The 11,134-nt window shown below is 41.0% G+C and overlaps 1 non-coding gene across 1 annotated transcript; it reads right to left on the bottom strand.

Moving 5' to 3' along the window:
* Nucleotides 1-8,524: 8,524 nt before the first annotated feature.
* On the bottom strand, nt 8,525-8,631 carry LOC148293025 (small nucleolar RNA R71). The gene has a single exon (XR_015825890.1). It is a non-coding gene; the product is annotated as a small nucleolar RNA R71 (small nucleolar RNA).
* Between the last annotated feature and the right edge of the window lie 2,503 nt (nt 8,632-11,134).

The raw sequence follows: 11,134 nt of genomic DNA, 5'->3' as shown, positions 1-11,134 counted from the left end.
AAGAGAATTTGAGGGAGAGAAGGGAAGGGAGCTCTAGAGAAGTGTTTGAGAGCTCCCCCCCTTGGGGTGTGTTTTGAAGCTTGAAGGCTTCTCTATTTATAGGGCTAAGAGGGAGGAACAACATGATGAATTCCCACACCATCCTTCATCTTTTGCTGCACCTCAAGCTTTCATCACATGGGTTCAAAGGTGGTCAGATGTGGCTGCCCTTTGCTGCCAACCCATGTGGTTGCCTTTTGGTTGCTGAAAAACGAGTTTTCTGAACCAGTCTTGGTGTAGGAAGGCCAGAGGTTTCCAAACGTATCCAATGGGGCTCAAATTTGGGTATGTTATACTAGACACCCATTGGAACAACTTCTATGAAGAAAGTATTTCTATCCGACCAGTAGAAGTGTGTGTGTTTTGGCCCTTGCAAGTTGGCAGCCGAACAGAGACTGGAATTGACTTCATTTCATCTTTTGTTTCCTTTTTGATTCACATGCATGCACATGCTTCCTCTTTCAATTAAAACCTGATTTCCAGCTCCAAAGTGATCTGCCAATTCAATTCCCATGTTCAAAGACTGAAGCAAAATGCCTCTCATCATTCCTCATTCTTCCCTCTCTCCTTTCTCTTTGCTTCCCATGCATGCACATGCTTTCTCAATAATAGCTCCAGCATGTACCAACTTGCTCCTTTAGAATTTCATAGCTGGAATGCCTCCCCACTTCACTCATTATGCTGGGTGCAAAGTCAGTTATAGCTGGGGTGAGGCACATGGCTAAAAGGAGGCACATGGAGGCACATGACAAAGCTGGCAGCTGCAAATCCTCCTGAGCAGGGTTCAGTGTTGGATGGGCTGAGGACTCCAGTTATGTTCAATTTAGATATGTTGTAGTAGACACCCATTGGAACAAGTTTCATGAAGATCTTCACCTCATCCGAGCCCCAGAGAATGCTGATCCAAGGCCAAGAAGTTGACCTACAAAACTGGGCTGGAAATGGGCTGTAGCCAAAATTAGTTTGTCTTTAAGACCTTCTTCCATTCACCCAAATCAGGCCCTATCATGCATGGATTGCATCATTTCCTATCCAAAGCCATCATTGTTACCTAAAACTCAATGAACTGAAAGATAAACACAAGAAAGATTAAAAGCAAAAGTTTAACTAAAAAACATAACCAATTCATAAGCTAGAAGGGTACAAAATGATATACAATTATGAACCGATCACATACTTCTAGCGATTGGATTTCACTCAAAACTCACCAAATGACTCCTCCCACCATATTATGATGTTGCACAAGTTTGGGGTTTGATCCGAAATCAATAGGTGTGAGAAATTGGACAATTCAAGTTCAACGGCAATTCGTTCCTAATGGGAGTGGTTGGTGTATTCCATACTTCTAGCGATTGGATCTCAGTCAAAACTCACCAAATGACTCCTCCCACCATATTATGATTTTGCCCAAGTTTTGGGTTTGATCCGAAATCAATAGGTGTGAGAAATTGGACAATTCAAATTCAACGGCAGTTCGTTCCTAATGGGAGTGGTTGGTGTATTCCATACTTCTAGCGATTGGATTTCACTCAAAACTCACCAAATGACTCCTCCCACCATATTATGATATTGCCCCAAGTTTGGGGCTCGGTCCGAAATCAATAGGTGTGAGAAATTGGACAATTCAAGTTCAACGGCAGTTCGTTCCTAATGGGAGTGGTTGGTGTATTCCATTCTTCTAGCGATTGGATTTCACTCAAAACTCACCAAATGACTCCTCCCACCATATTATGATGTTGCCCAAGTTTGGGACTCGGTCCGAAATCAATAGGTGTGAGAAATAGGACAATTCAAGTTCAACGGCAGTTCGTTCCTAATGGGAGTGGTTGGTGTATTCCATACTTCTAGCGATTGGATTTCACTCAAAACTCACCAAATGACTCCTCCCACCATATAATAATGTTGCCCAAGTTTGGGGCTCGATCCGAAATCAATAGGTGTGAGAAATTGGACAATTCAAGTTCAATGGCAGTTCGTTCCTAATTGGAGTGGTTTCTGTATTCCATACTTCTAGCGATTGGATTTCACTCAAAACTCACCAAATGACTCCTCCCACCATATTATGATGTTGCCCAAGTTTTGGGCTCGATCCGAAATCAATAGGTGTTCCAAATTGGACAATTCAAGTTCAACGGCAGTTCGTTCCTAATTGGAGTGGTTGGTGTATTCCATACTTCTAGCGATTGGATTTCACTAAAAACTCACCAAATGACTCCTCCCACCATATTATGATGTTGCCCAAGTTTTGGGCTTGATCCGAAATCAATAGGTGTGAGAAATTGGTCAATTCAATTTCAATGACAGTTCGTTCCTAATCGGAGTAGTTGTTGTATTCCACACTTCTAGCGATTGGATTTCACTCAAAACACACCAAATGACTCCTCCCACCATATTATGATGTTGCCCAAGTTTTGGGCTCGATCCGAAATCAATAGGTGTTCGAAATTGGACAATTCAAGTTCAACGACAGTTCGTTCCTAATGGGAGTGGTTGGTGTATTCCATACTTCTAGCGATTGGATTCCACTCAAAACTAACCAAATGACTCCTCCCACCATATTATGATGTTGCCCAAGTTTGGGGCTCGGTCCGAAATCAATAGGTGTGAGAAATTGGACAATTCAAGTTCAACGGCAGTTCGTTCCTAATGGGAGTGGTTGGTGTATTCCATACTTCTAGCCATTGGATTTCACTCAAAACTCACCAAATGACTCCTCCCACCATATTATAATGTTGCCCAAGTTTGGGGCTCGATCCGAAATCGATAGGTGTGAGAAATTGGACAATTCAAGTTCAACGACAGTTCGTTCCTAATTGGAGTGGTTGCTCTATTCCATACTTCTAGCGATTGGATTTCACTCAAAACTCCCCAAATGACTCCTGCCACCATATTATGATGTTTCCCCAAGTTTGCGGCCCGGTCCTAAATCCATAGGTGTGAGAAATTGGACAATTCAAGTTCAACGGCAGTTCGTTCCTAATTGGAGTGGTTGGTGTATTCCATACTTCTAGCGATTGGATTTCACTCAAAACTCACCAAATGACTCCTCCCACCATATTATGATGTTGCCCAAGTTTTGGGTTTGATCCGAAATCGATAGGTGTGAGAAATTGGACAATTCAAGTTCGACGGCAGTTCGTTCCTAATTGGAGTGGTTGGTGTATTCCATACTTCTAGCGATTTGATTTCACTCAAAACACACCAAATGACTCCTCCCACCATATTATGATGTTGCCCAAGTTTTGGGCTCGATCCGAAATCAATAGGTGTGAGAAATTGGTCAATTCAATTTCAATGACAGTTCGTTCCTAATCGGAGTAGTTGTTGTATTCCATACTTCTAGCGATTGGATTTCACTCAAAGCTCACCAAATGACTCCTCCCACCATATTATGATGTTGCCCAAGTTTTGGGCTCGATCCGAAATCAATAGGTGTTCCAAATTGGACAATTCAAGTTCAACGGCAGTTCGTTCCTAATTGGAGTGGTTGGGGTATTCCATACTTCTAGCGATTGGATTTCACTCAAAACTCCCCAAATGACTCCTGCCACCATATTATGATGTTTCCCCAAGTTTGCGGCCCGGTCCTAAATCCATAGGTGTGAGAAATTGGACAATTCAAGTTCAACGGCAGTTCGTTCCTAATTGGAGTGGTTGGTGTATTCCATACTTCTAGCGATTGGATTTCACTCAAAACTCACCAAATGACTCCTCCCACCATATTATGATGTTGCCCAAGTTTTGGGTTTGATCCGAAATCGATAGGTGTGAGAAATTGGACAATTCAAGTTCAACGGCAGTTCGTTCCTAATGGGAGTGGTTGGTGTATTCCATACTTCTAGCCATTGGATTTCACTCAAAACTCACCAAATGACTCCTCCCACCATATTATAATGTTGCCCAAGTTTGGGGCTCGATCCGAAATCGATAGGTGTGAGAAATTGGACAATTCAAGTTCAACGACAGTTCGTTCCTAATTGGAGTGGTTGCTCTATTCCATACTTCTAGCGATTGGATTTCACTCAAAACTCCCCAAATGACTCCTGCCACCATATTATGATGTTTCCCCAAGTTTGCGGCCCGGTCCTAAATCCATAGGTGTGAGAAATTGGACAATTCAAGTTCAACGGCAGTTCGTTCCTAATTGGAGTGGTTGGTGTATTCCATACTTCTAGCGATTGGATTTCACTCAAAACTCACCAAATGACTCCTCCCACCATATAATAATGTTGCCCAAGTTTGGGGCTCGATCCGAAATCAATAGGTGTGAGAAATTGGACAATTCAAGTTCGACGGCAGTTCGTTCCTAATTGGAGTGGTTGGTGTATTCCATACTTCTAGCGATTTGATTTCACTCAAAACACACCAAATGACTCCTCCCACCATATTATGATGTTGCCCAAGTTTTGGGCTCGATCCGAAATCAATAGGTGTGAGAAATTGGTCAATTCAATTTCAATGACAGTTCGTTCCTAATCGGAGTAGTTGTTGTATTCCATACTTCTAGCGATTGGATTTCACTCAAAGCTCACCAAATGACTCCTCCCACCATATTATGATGTTGCCCAAGTTTTGCGCTCGATCCGAAATCAGTAGGTGTTCCAAATTGGACAATTCAAGTTCGACGGCAATTCGTTCCTAATGGGAGTGGTTGGTGTATTCCATACTTCTAGCGATTGGATTTCACTCAAAACTCACCAAATGACTCCTCCCACCATATTATGAGGTTGCCCCAAGTTTGGGGCTCGGTCCGAAATCAATAGGTGTGAGAAATTGGAAAATTCAAGTTCAACGGCAGTTCGTTCCTAATGGGAGTGGTTGGTGTATTCCATACTTCTAGCGATTGGATTTCACTCAAAACACACCAAATGACTCCTCCCACCATATTATGATGTTGACCAAATTTGGGGCACGATCCAAAATCAATAGGAGTGAGAAATTGGCCAATTCAAGTTCAACGACAGTTCGTTCCTAATTGGAGTGGTTGGTGTATTCCATACTTCTAGCTATTGGATTTCACTCAAAACTCACCAAAAGACTCCTCCCACCATATTATGATGTTGCCCAAGTTTTGGGCTCAATCCGAAATCAATAGGTGTGAGAAATTGGTCAATTCAATTTCAATGACAGTTCGTTCCTAATCGGAGTAGTTGTTGTATTCCATACTTCTAGTGATTGGATTTCACTCAAAACACACCAACTGACTCCTCCCACCATATTATGATGTTGCCCAAGTTTTGGGCTCGATCCGAAAACAATAGGTGTTCCAAATTGTACAATTTAAGTTCAACGGCAGTTCGTTCCTAATGGGAGTGGTTGGTGTATTCCATACTTCTAGCGATTGGATTTCACTCAAAACTAACCAAATGACTCCTCCCACCATATTATGATGTTGCCCAAGTTTTGGGTTCGATCCGAAATCAATAGGTGTTCCAAATTGGACAATTCAAGTTCAACGGCAGATTGTTCCTAATGGGAGTGGTTGGTATATTCCATACTTCTAGCGATTGGATTTCACTCAAAACTCACCAAATGACTCCTCCCACCATATTATGTTGTTGCCTAAGTTTTGGGCTCGATCCGAAATCAATAGGTCTGAGAAATTGGACTATTCAAGTTCAACGGCAGTTCGTTCCTAATTGGAGTGGTTGGTGTATTCCATACTTCAAGCGATTGGATTTCACTCAAAACTCACCAAATGACTCCTGCCACCATATTATGATGTTGCCCCAAGTTTGGGGCTCGGTCCGAAATCAATAGGTGTGAGAAATTGGACAATTCAAGTTCAACGTCAGTTCGTTCCTAGTTGGAGTGGTTGGTGTATTCTACACTTCTAGCGATTGGATTTCACTCAAAACTCACCAAATGACTCCTCCCACCATATTATGATGTTGCCCCAAGTTTGGGGCTCGGTCCGAATTCAATAGGTGTGAGAAATTGGACAATTCAAGTTCAACGGCAGTTCGTTCCTAATTGGAGTGGTTGATGTATTCCATACTTCTAGCGAGTGGATTTCACTCAAAAGTCACCAAATGACTCCTCCCACCATATTATGATGTTGCACAAGTTTGGGGCTCGGTCCGAAATCAATAGGTGTGAGAAATTGGACAATTCAAGTTCAACGGCAGTTCGTTCCTAATGGGAGTGGTTGCTGTATTCCATACTTCTAGCGATCGGATTTCACACAAAACTCACCAAATGACTCCTCCCACAATATTATGATGTTGCACAAGTTTGGGGTTCGATCCGAAATCAATAGGTGTGAGAAATTGGACAATTCAAGTTCAACGACAGTTCGTTCCTAATGGGAGTGGTTGGTGTATTCTGTTAAGCTCATAATTTCATACATATACATGCCCAATTTACTTACTTCTTTTGCTTAGTTCCTATAATTCTAAGTTATTTCCCTCCCTTTGTGTGTTTTGTAGGCCAATAGAGCAAGAGAGCATAATTCATGCAATTCAAGCATGTTAAGGCCTAATTTGGATGAATGGAAGAAGAGCTTAAAAGACAAACTCATTTTGGCTACAGCCCCCTGCCAGTCCAGTTCCGTAGGTCATATTGCAAGCTTTGTTTCAGCAACCTACACAGCTCGGATGAGGCAGCATTCTTCATGAAAGTTGTTCCAATGGGTATGTACTACAACAAATCCTGATATTCACAACCCCCACAATTCACTCCAACCATCCTCAAACACTCTCAAAATCCCAAACACTCCAACAATCACCAAAACAACTCCAGCAAACCTCTCTTCCATTTCCCTACGAATTTCATCTTCCTTAGCCATCACCACTCACTCAAACTCATCCCAAATCACCTCCATATCCTTCATACATCTTTCTAGAAGTGGGGAAGCTCTTGGAGAAGCATTAGAAGTGGAGAAGCACTTGGAGAAGCCTTGGACACCACAAGAACTTCAGAAAAAGGGTTTTTCTACTCTTATTGTATTCATTATGTTTTCTCATTTCTGTTCAAGTCTCTTTTCCTTTATGAGTAGCTAAATCCATAACTAGGGCTTCGATGTAACCTAACATGAATATTCTGGGTTTATAAGTTTGGAGTTTCAAGTTTGATTCATGATTCATGTTCTTATTCATTATGCTTATAAGTTAACATGCTTGTTTGAATGATTGATCACCATTAGAACTTGTTTGTTAACTATCTTGGTTTGAATTAAGAGTATACACCATGCTTTAATTCGAATTGAACTATGAATAGGAAGAGTATGTATGGACATTCGACAACAGGGATTAGATACATACTTGGTTGTTTAAAATGTTCTTCTATGCTTAATGGGTTCCTAATGCTTAATTTTAGGTTAGACAACAAATGATCAAATTAGGGAATTAGGAACACAAGGTTAGGACCAAACACCATGGCCTAATCATACTTTAGCTAGAATCAATCTTTGAATCTGAATTAGACTTGTTACTTGAATCTTTATAACCCAGAATTGAATTGTTATGGTGATTCGAATGCCCTAGTCTCAAAATCTGTTTTCCAACTCTTAAAACCACACTTTGTTACATTTGTTTACTTGTTTTTGTTTGCAATTTCATTTTGCTTCTTTTGTTCAACAATCACAACCACTCTTGTTTTAAATTCTGTTTTAGACATAACCTCCTACTTTCTTGAATTTGGTAATCTAAGTACATAACTAGTTTTAACTTCTCAGTCTTCGTGGGTACGACCTCGTACTTGTCTTGCTATACTACTAATTGCCCCGTACAATTGCGAGTTAACATAATATTAACAACAAATTTTGGCGCCGTTGCCGGGGACTGAACGAAAGTTCTTCCCTGGTTATGTGCCCAAGGTTACCCTATTCTTTTTAGTGTTTCTAATTAATCTAATTTTCTGTTTCAGGTAGTTTATGTCTAAAAATCCATTACTTGAACAAGTGAGGTCTTCGTTCCAACGTTCTAGATCTTTGAACGCAGGACCATCATTGCAACCCAGACGAGTGACCTCTGAAATTCAGAATCGTCTAGAAAGGGAGTTGTCAACTGCAAAAGAGCAAGCTCTTGCTACATTTACAAGTCTTGCTCTCCACACTGAACTTCCCGGTTCTTCACTTTCAAATTCGGAAGCAAGTTCAGACCAAGAAGAAGAAGAAATGATGGCTGCCATTGAGTTCATGGGAGAACTTGATATCCCAACAATTCCAGCATCTCCTTCAAGCATTTTGCTGCCCACTGTAGCTCGAAATTATGAGCTTAAATCTTCTCATCTTAATATGCTGCCTTCCTTTTATGGTTTACCTAATGAAGATCCATTGACTCATATAAAGGATATTTTTAATGTTGTGAGTTCTTTTCCCTTGACAGGTGTGACAGAAGATCAACTTCGAATGAGAGTGTTTCCATACACTTTAAAGGATAAGGCGAAGTATTGGTTGAATTCTTTGAAGCCTGGTTCACTCACTACATGGTCTGCCATTCAAAAGAAGTTCCTGGAAAAATACTTCTCCACGCAAAAGACCGACATGCTTAGGGACAAGATCTTGTTATTTGCACAGCAAGATGATGAATCGTTTTGTGAAGCATGGGAGAAATTCAATGGGTTGCTCAACCAATGTCCTCATCATGGGATTCCATTGAAGCTTCAAATGCGTATGTTTTATAAAGGACTAACCCCTTCTAGTCATAATATAGTCACCAATTTTGCAGGTGGTTCTTTTAAAACCAAAACTCCAGAAGAAACGTACGAACTCTTTGAGGAGATAGCAATGGAGACCCAACATACGGATACAAGAGGTAAACGTGTTATTAGTGGTTCTAATGATGCTTCTAGTGTGCAGATTTCAAAACTGGAACAAAAGCTAGATGCTCTTCTTGCATTAAACTCAAGAAGCCCTCCGAAGGAAGTGTGTAGCATTTGTGAATCTCATGACCATGCTACCACAGCTTGTCCACTTGGGGCTGGATATCCAGAATTTGTGCAAGAGCAAGCTAAGTTGGTAAATTCCTACAACCAAGGTCCAAGAAATGATCCATACTCTCAAAGTTATAATCCAGGTTGGAGGAATCATCCAAACTTTTCATGGAGAAATACCCAGAATCAAGCAAATCCCCCTTCATTCCAAAGGCCACAACAATCATCATCATCATTGGAAGATATAGTGAAGCAGATGGCAATCAACCAATCCAATTTTCAGCAAACTACACAAGCTGCCATCTCCAAATTGGAAGTCCAATTAGGCCAAATAGCTGCTGAAATAACTCAAAGAGTGCCTGGGAAATGGCCAAGCCAAACTGAGATCAATCCAAAGAACCCAGAAGCCAAGGCCATTCATGTGCTCAGATCAGGTAAGATCATTGATAATAAAGATGATTCTAATCTTTCAAATGATGTTGTGATTGTAGAAAATGAAGAGGAGGAGACCATGGCCACGGAAGGAGAACAACTCAAAACTTCTCAATCTGCTCCTAAGGCCAAATCAGATTCTCAGAAATCCGATCAATTCCAATTGCATAAAAGGGATGACAAATTTGTGCCACCACATCTTCAAGAAGATAGATACGTGCCACCCGCTCCATATGTTCCACAGATTCCATTTCCAGGCCGTCTTAAGAAAGCAAAGCAAGATAAGGCTTTTAAAGAGATTTATGATATTTTGAGTAAAGTTAATATCAATTTGCCTTTGCTTGATCTTATTGAACAGATTCCTGCATATGGAAAATTCATCAAGGACTTGAAAACTCACAAGCTCAATTTCGCTCCAAATGAAGGAGTAAAGCTCGACCAGAATGTAAGTGCTGTATTGCAAAGGAAGCTTCCACCAAAACTAGATGATCCTGGCAGCTTTGACATTCCCATTAACATTGGAGGCAAGAAGGTTGGAAGAGCCATGTTGGACTTGGGAGCAAGCATCAATGTTTTGCCATATTCAGTTTATCAAGAGCTTGGCTTAGAAGGGATGAAGAAGACTTCAATGCGACTTGAACTAGCTGATCATTCTATAAAATATCCAAAAGGTATTGTAGAAGATATTCTAGTTCAAGTTAATACACTAATTCTCCCTGCTGATTTTGTAGTGATGGACATGGAAGACAATCCAAATGGAGATCGTGTTGATCCCATTCTCCTAGGCAGGCCATTCATGGCCACTGCAGACACAATCATCAAAGTGAAAGATAGCACTCTCTCCATGACTGTTTTGGGTGAAACTGTTGAATTTAAAATGCTTAATGCTCTATCTCAACCTTCTATCTCTCTTGATTCTTGCTTTTCAATTGATGTTGTGGATCATGAGGTTTCTTCCAAAATTTTGCAGAGAAAGTCTAATGATGCTCTAGAAGCTGTCTTAACACAAGAAGAGGAAGATCTTTGTGAACCGGAGTTCCAAGAAGTGGTGGCTGCCTTAGAAGTGTTTCCGCCATACCCACCATCCTTTAGGCCACCAATCGAGCCTCTTGGACCATCATCCACGAAATTGGAGCCATCCATTGTCATCCCACCAAAGCTAGAACTTAAACCTCTTCCCAATAATCTTAAATATACATATTTGGGTGCTAACGAAACTCTCCCTGTTATAATTGCTGCAGGTCTCTCCTCACATGAAGAAGAGAGCTTAATTAAAGTTCTAAAAGAGCATAAAACAGCCATTGGGTGGACCATAGCAGACATCAAAGGAATTAGTCCAAGCATGTGCATGCACCGGATTTTAATGGAAGAAGACAGCAAACCATCTCGTGATGCCCAAAGGAGGCTAAATCCCAACATGAAAGAGGTGGTTAGAGCTGAAGTTTTAAAGCTACTCGATGTAGGAATCATCTACCCAATTTCAGATTCTAAGTGGGTGAGCCCTGTGCAAGTTGTTCCAAAGAAGTCCGGAATCACCGTTGTGAAGAATGAGAAGAATGAGCTAGTTCCTACACGAACTGTCACTGGTTGGAGAGTTTGCATTGATTACAGGAAGTTGAACACATCCACTAGAAAAGATCATTTCCCCTTACCTTTTATTGATCAAATGCTTGAACGTTTATCTGGCCATGCTTACTATTGTTTTCTTGATGGTTTTTCAGGTTATAATCAAATTCCCATTGCTCCGGAAGACCAAGAGAAAACCACATTCACATGCCCATTTGGTACG

Source organism: Prunus avium, chromosome 7, assembly GCF_965620075.1.
Source record: "Prunus avium chromosome 7, drPruAviu1.hap1.1, whole genome shotgun sequence".
Lineage (NCBI taxonomy): Eukaryota > Viridiplantae > Streptophyta > Magnoliopsida > Rosales > Rosaceae > Prunus > Prunus avium.
Note: the sequence above shows the minus strand (reverse complement) of the source record. Positions and strands in the feature narration are given on the sequence as shown.